We start from the raw sequence: 7500 nt of genomic DNA, 5'->3' as shown, positions 1-7500 counted from the left end.
AGAGGAGAGAAAAGGAGGAGGGGAAAGAGGAGAGAAAAGGAGGAGAGGAAAGACAGGAGGGAAAAGGAGGAAGGGAAAGATAGGAGAGAAAAGGAGAAGGGGAAAGAGAGTAGGGAAAAGGAGAAGTGGAAAGAGAGGAGAAAAGGAGGAGGGGAAAGAGAGGAGGGAAAAGGAGGAGGGGAAAGAGAGGAGGGAAAAGGAGGAGGGGAAAGAGAGTAGGGAAAAGGAGGAGGGGAAAGAGAGGAGAGAAAAGGAGGAGGGGAAAGAGAGGAGAAAAGGAGGAGGGGAAAGAGAGGAGGGAAAAGGAAGAGGGGAAAGAGAGGAGGGAAAAGGAGGAGGGGAAAGAGGAGAGAAAAGGAGGAGGGGAAAGAGAGGAGGGAAAAGGAAGAGGGGAAAGAGAGGAGGGAAAAGGAGGAGGGGAAAGAGGAGAGAAAAGGAGGAGGGGAAAGAGGAGAGAAAAGGAGGAGGGGAAAGAGAGGAGGGAAAAGGAGGAGGGGAAAGAGAGGAGGGAAAAGGAGGAGGGGAAAGAGGAGAGAAAAGGAGGAGGGGAAAGAGAGGAGGGAAAAGGAGGAGGGGAAGAGAGGACGGAAAAGGAAGAGGGGAAAGAGAGGAGAGAAAAGAGGAGGAGCGGGAAGGAGGAAGAAAAGGGAGTAGGGGAGTCTACCGAAGTCACACATGGTGGTAGAGATTATATTTTGTCATTTTAATTCCAAGGATATCTAGAATAAAATACAAATTTAAGTGATCACTGGTCAGCCATAAAAAAAGCTGTTTTGTTTGTGTGTGTTCCGGTACACAACAGTGTTAATCACATATTGAAGCAGGTATTCAACATGGGACCAGCGAAGAGGTCAACTAACAGAGGGAGAATTGCACCGTCTGACATCATATTGTTTTTCATCATCACCGTGGAAACAGAACGACGCCCAAAACGGCTTCCTATTGGACATGGGACATGGACACACCAAATACATTGTTTACTGTTTCGTTATTTCATGGACTTGTGAAACCTGGGTCGTGAGAATTTGTCCTGATGTGTTCTGATACCAGCCCTACAAGAGGAGGAACTCAGAGGAGGAACTCAGAGGATCAACTCAGAGGATGAACTCAGAGGAGGAACTCAGAGGATGAACTCAGAGGAGGAATTAAATGCATAATAAAGTCTGGGCAACATGGAGCCACTGACACACCAACGGGACTGCAGGTAACTCATTGATTGGTTTTGGACCTGTCTGTTTGAGGCCTTACTGAACTTACAACATGAATGGTTCTGACCCGCCTGTAATACTACAATGAACAATGCTCTCACAGAGTGACACTAACCCGTCTCTGAGACGGTTGTGGTAAAGTTGAGGTCCTGTCAAGTTTAGAGTTCCTGTGTTAAAGGTCTGCAGGACACAAAGGAGAGGGGAGTGGGGCAAGGAACTATAAGAAGGCCCATTCACACCGCAAACACCCAAAATCCAAATAAATAAATCACACCTTCATTGTGTCTCACAATATTCAATGAATAGGTTCCCCTGTGGGTTCACACTTTTACTCTCTCCTTCAACTCTGTCTCACGTTGACTCTCGTAAGCCATTCAATACCAACACAACTCTGTCTCACGTTGACTCTAGTAGGGCATTCAATACCAACACAACTCTGTCTCACGTTGACTCTAGTAGGGCATTCAATACCAACACAACTCTGTCTCACGTTGACTCTAGTAGACATTCAATACCAACACAACTCTGTCTCACGTTGACTCTCGTAGACATTCAATACCAACACAACTCTGTCTCATGTTGACTCTAGTAGACATTCAATACCAACACAACTCTGTCTCACGTTGACTCTCGTAGACATTCAATACCAACACAACTCTGTCTCACGTTGACTCTAGTAGGACATTCAATACCAACACAACTCTGTCTCACGTTGACTCTCGTAGGGCATTCAATACCAACACAACTCTGTCTCATGTTGACTCTAGTAGACATTCAATACCAACACAACTCTGTCTCACGTTGACTCTAGTAGGGCATTCAATACCAACACAACTCTGTCTCACGTTGACTCTAGTAGACATTCAATACCAACACAACTCTGTCTCACGTTGACTCTAGTAGACATTCAATACCAACACAACTCTGTCTCATGTTGACTCTAGTAGGGCATTCAATACCAACACAACTCTGTCTCATGTTGACTCTAGTAGACATTCAATACCAACACAACTCTGTCTCACGTTGACTCTAGTAGACATTCAATACCAACACAACTCTGTCTCATGTTGACTCTAGTAGACATTCAATACCAACACAACTCTGTCTCACGTTGACTCTAGTAGACATTCAATACCAACACAACTCTGTCTCATGTTGACTCTAGTAGACATTCAATACCAACACAACTCTGTCTCATGTTGACTCTAGTAGACATTCAATACCAACACAACTCTGTCTCACGTTGACTCTAGTAGACATTCAATACCAACACAACTCTGTCTCACGTTGACTCTAGTAGACATTCAATACCAACACAACTCTGTCTCATGTTGACTCTAGTAGACATTCAATACCAACACAACTCTGTCTCATGTTGACTCTAGTAGACATTCAATACCAACACAACTCTGTCTCACGTTGACTCTAGTAGACATTCAATACCAACACAACTCTGTCTCACGTTGACTCTAGTAGACATTCAATACCAACACAACTCTGTCTCATGTTGACTCTAGTAGACATTCAATACCAACACAACTCTGTCTCATGTTGACTCTAGTAGACATTCAATACCAACACAACTCTGTCTCACGTTGACTCTAGTAGACATTCAATACCAACACAACTCTGTCTCATGTTGACTCTAGTAGACATTCAATACCAACACAACTCTGTCTCACGTTGACTCTAGTAGACATTCAATACCAACACAACTCTGTCTCACGTTGACTCTCGTAGGGCATTCAATACCAACACAACTCTGTCTCACGTTGACTCTAGTAGACATTCAATACCAACACAACTCTGTCTCATGTTGACTCTAGTAGACATTCAATACCAACACAACTCTGTCTCATGTTGACTCTAGTAGGGCATTCAATACCAACACAACTCTGTCTCACGTTGACTCTAGTAGACATTCAATACCAACACAACTCTGTCTCATGTTGACTCTAGTAGACATTCAATACCAACACAACTCTGTCTCATGTTGACTCTAGTAGGGCATTCAACACCAACACAACTCTGTCTCATGTTGACTCTAGTAGGGCATTCAACACCAACACAACTCTGTCTCATGTTGACTCTAGTAGGGCATTCAATACCAACACAACTCTGTCTCACGTTGACTCTAGTAGACATTCAATACCAACACAACTCTGTCTCACGTTGACTCTAGTAGACATTCAATACCAACACAACTCTGTCTCACGTTGACTCTAGTAGGGCATTCAATACCAACACAACTCTGTCTCATGTTGACTCTAGTAGACATTCAATACCAACACAACTCTGTCTCATGTTGACTCTAGTAGACATTCAATACCAACACAACTCTGTCTCACGTTGACTCTAGTAGACATTCAATACCAACACAACTCTGTCTCACGTTGACTCTAGTAGACATTCAATACCAACACAACTCTGTCTCACGTTGACTCTAGTAGGGCATTCAATACCAACACAACTCTGTCTCATGTTGACTCTAGTAGACATTCAATACCAACACAACTCTGTCTCATGTTGACTCTAGTAGACATTCAATACCAACACAACTCTGTCTCACGTTGACTCTAGTAGACATTCAATACCAACACAACTCTGTCTCATGTTGACTCTAGTAGGGCATTCAATACCAACACAACTCTGTCTCACGTTGACTCTAGTAGACATTCAATACCAACACAACTCTGTCTCACGTTGACTCTAGTAGACATTCAATACCAACACAACTCTGTCTCACGTTGACTCTAGTAGACATTCAATACCAACACAACTCTGTCTCACGTTGACTCTAGTAGACATTCAATACCAACACAACTCTGTCTCACGTTGACTCTAGTAGGACATTCAATACCAACACAACTCTGTCTCACGTTGACTCTAGTAGACATTCAATACCAACACAACTCTGTCTCACGTTGACTCTAGTAGACATTCAATACCAACACAACTCTGTCTCACGTTGACTCTAGTAGACATTCAATACCAACACAACTCTGTCTCACGTTGACTCTAGTAGACATTCAATACCAACACAACTCTGTCTCACGTTGACTCTAGTAGACATTCAATACCAACACAACTCTGTCTCACGTTGACTCTAGTAGACATTCAATACCAACACAACTCTGTCTCACGTTGACTCTAGTAGACATTCAATACCAACACAACTCTGTCTCACGTTGACTCTAGTAGACATTCAATACCAACACAACTCTGTCTCACGTTGACTCTAGTAGACATTCAATACCAACACAACTCTGTCTCACGTTGACTCTAGTAGACATTCAATACCAACACAACTCTGTCTCACGTTGACTCTAGTAGACATTCAATACCAACACAACTCTGTCTCACGTTGACTCTAGTAGACATTCAATACCAACACAACGGTGACGTGGTGACTCTCCTTTCACTCGACTGTCTCACAAGATCCTGACAGACACAATGTAGGGAAATCTGACACGTCCTGCCAGACAGAGACAGAGCAACACCTACACATCAAAGGTCACCGGGGCTGTTTGTAAACACCTTGTTTTTGTCAGACCCAAAAGTCGTGTGTTTTTTTTGTTGAATTAGGGAGATATCTGACATACATTTAGAGTTCTGGGATTGAAATCAATGTGACTATCCAAATATTAACACCCATATTAACACCCATCCTCTAATTTTACACTGTGTCTGTGTGTGTGTCTCTGTGTGTGTGTGTGTGTGTCTCTGTGTGTGTCTGCGTGTGTGTCTCTGTGTGTGTGTGTGTGTGTGTGTGTGTGTGTGTGTGTGTGTGTGTGTGTGTGTGTGTGTGTGTGTGTGTGTGTGTGTGTGTGTGTGTGTGTGTGTGTGTGTGTGTGCGTGTGTGCGTGGTGTTTGGAGTTGAATTTCAGTAAATAAAACATTACGCTAATCGAGACAGACTGGGAGAAAGAGAAAGAGAAAGAGAGACATTAGAATTGAACCTGAGAAAGCAGAAACTGCAGCACTGACAGAGGGTTAGGTGTTAGGTGTTAGATTACTGCAGTACAAATGGGAAGTGATGAAAATGAAGCAGAAAGTATGGTAATGGTTGAGAAAATCTGATTGGGAGTGATAAACGAGACAGAGAGCGATGAGGAGAGAGAGTTAGAGAGAGTTGAGAGTTGATATTCTTGATTATGAGAAAACACATGCATAGACAAGTACAAATGGGAAGTGATGAAAATGAAGCAGACACATGCATAGACAAGACCCTTCCTCTGTCTGGTTATAGCTGTGTTCCAGCTATCTTCTCTTCTCTTCCCTTCCCTTTTCACTGATGGACAAACTAAACATGGGAAGTTACATCTCAGAGGGCAAGTCTGAACATATTAAAGACATCAAAGTACAGTCTGACAGACTGATAGGAACCAACAGATTGTCCTCAAAGGGGGGGGGCAAAGAAGGTGTTTAGTTTGTCTGGAAGCAAGAATGGCGCCGACAGAGATGGTCGCTTCGCGTTCTTAGGAAACTATGCAGTGTTTTTTTTAATGTATTATTTCTTACATTTTTACCAACATAATGACCAGGAATACGACTTTCCCGAAGCGGATCCTTTGTTCGGACCTCCACCCAGGACGGCCCGACCCAAAACAACGGCGCCGCAGAAGGGGCAGATAGAGCTGCCTCCTTGTCAGGCTCAGTGGACGTGCACATCGCTCACCAATCCCGAGTATACTACTCGCCAATGTCCAGTCTCTTGACAACAAGGTAGACAAAATTTGAGCAAGGGTTTTCTTCCAGAAAGACATCAGCGATTGTAACATTCTCTGTTTTGCTCTCTCGGGATATGTTGTCGGAATCGATTCAGCCACCGGGCTTCTCTATGCATCGCGCCGACAGAGAAAGGGAAGAGGAAGGACGGGGGGTGTATGCATTATGATTAAAGACTCATGATGTAATCATAACAACATACAAGAACAGGAAGTTCTTCTGTACACCCGAACCTAGAATATCCAATATTCACATGCATTTACTATGTAATAGAAATAGAAATGACACAAGTGTGTTAGATCGGTAGTGTCGGTTTCCAGGTCCAGTTCTAACGGTTGATACTTCCGTCATCATGAAGAGAGAGACCAGCTGGCTGGTGTGTTTACAGACATATTCAATCCATCCTTATCCCACATGCTTCAAGAGGGCCACCCTTGTTCCTGTTCCCAAGAAAGCTATGGTAACTGAGCCAAACGACTACCACACTCACTTCTGTCATCATGAAGTGCTTTGAGAGACTAGTCAAGGACCATATCACCTCCACCCTACCTGACCCCCTAGACCCACTCCAATTTGCTTACTGCCCCAACATGTCCACAGACGACGCAATCACCATCACACTGCACACTGCCTTGTCCCAACTGGACAAAAATAATATCTATGTGAGAATGTTGTTCATCGACTACAGCTCAGCATTCAACACCATAGTACCCTCTAAGCTCATCATCTGGCTCGAGGCCCCGGGTCTCAACCCTGTGCTGTGCAACTGGGTCCTGGACTTTCTGACGGGCCGACCCCAGGTGGTGAAAGCCCTCTCCTGTACTCCCTGTTCGCCCACGACTGCATGGCCATGCACACCTCCAACTCAATCATAAAGTTTGCAAACGACACAACAGTGGTAGGCTTGATTACCAACAATGACGAGACGGCCTACAGGGAGGAGGTGAGGGCACTCGAAGTGTGGTGTCAGGAAAACAACCTCTCACTCAACGCCAACAAAAAAAAGGAGACGATTGTGGACTTCAGGAAACAGCAGAGGAATAACTATCCACATGGAAGGGACAGCAGTGGAGAAGGTGGAAAGTTTTAAGTTCCTGGGCGTCCTACACATCACAGACAAACTGATATGGTCCACCAACACAGACAGTGTGGTGAAGAAGACGCAACAGCACCTCTTCAACCTCTTCAACCTCACCCAAAACCCTGACAAACTTTTACAGATGCACAATTGAGAGCATCCTATCGAGCTGTATCACCGTGTGGTACGGCAACTGCACCGTCCTCAACCCCGGTTCTCTCCAGAGAGGTGGTGAGGTCTGCACAACGCATCACCGGAGGCAAACTACCTGCCCTCCATGACAACTGCAGCATCTTATGTCACAGGAAGGCCAAAAAGATCATCAAGGACAACAACCACCTGAGCCACTGCCTTTTCACAGAAGGTGAGGTCAGTACAGGTGCATCAAAGCAGGGACCGAGAGACTGAAAAACAGCTTCTATCTCAAGGCCACCAGACTGTTAAACAGCCATCACTGACTCAGAGAGGCTGCTGCCTACATTGAGA

At 44.5% G+C, this 7500-nt stretch overlaps 1 long non-coding RNA gene across 1 annotated transcript in view; it reads left to right on the top strand.

The window, feature by feature from the left end:
- The window catches only part of LOC127911344 (uncharacterized), a 4544-nt gene extending 3090 nt beyond the window's left edge, over window positions 1-1454 (top strand). The window contains exon 3 of the long non-coding RNA XR_008077887.1: window positions 803-1454. This is a non-coding gene — a long non-coding RNA (uncharacterized LOC127911344). The remainder of the gene's footprint in view (window positions 1-802) is intronic.
- The last annotated feature ends 6046 nt before the right edge of the window (window positions 1455-7500 follow it).

The sequence above is a fragment of the Oncorhynchus keta genome, chromosome 24 (genome assembly GCF_023373465.1).
Source record: "Oncorhynchus keta strain PuntledgeMale-10-30-2019 chromosome 24, Oket_V2, whole genome shotgun sequence".
Taxonomy (NCBI): Eukaryota; Metazoa; Chordata; class Actinopteri; order Salmoniformes; family Salmonidae; genus Oncorhynchus; species Oncorhynchus keta.
The sequence above is the reverse complement of the archived record's forward strand: the minus strand, read 5'-3'. Positions and strand labels throughout refer to the sequence as shown.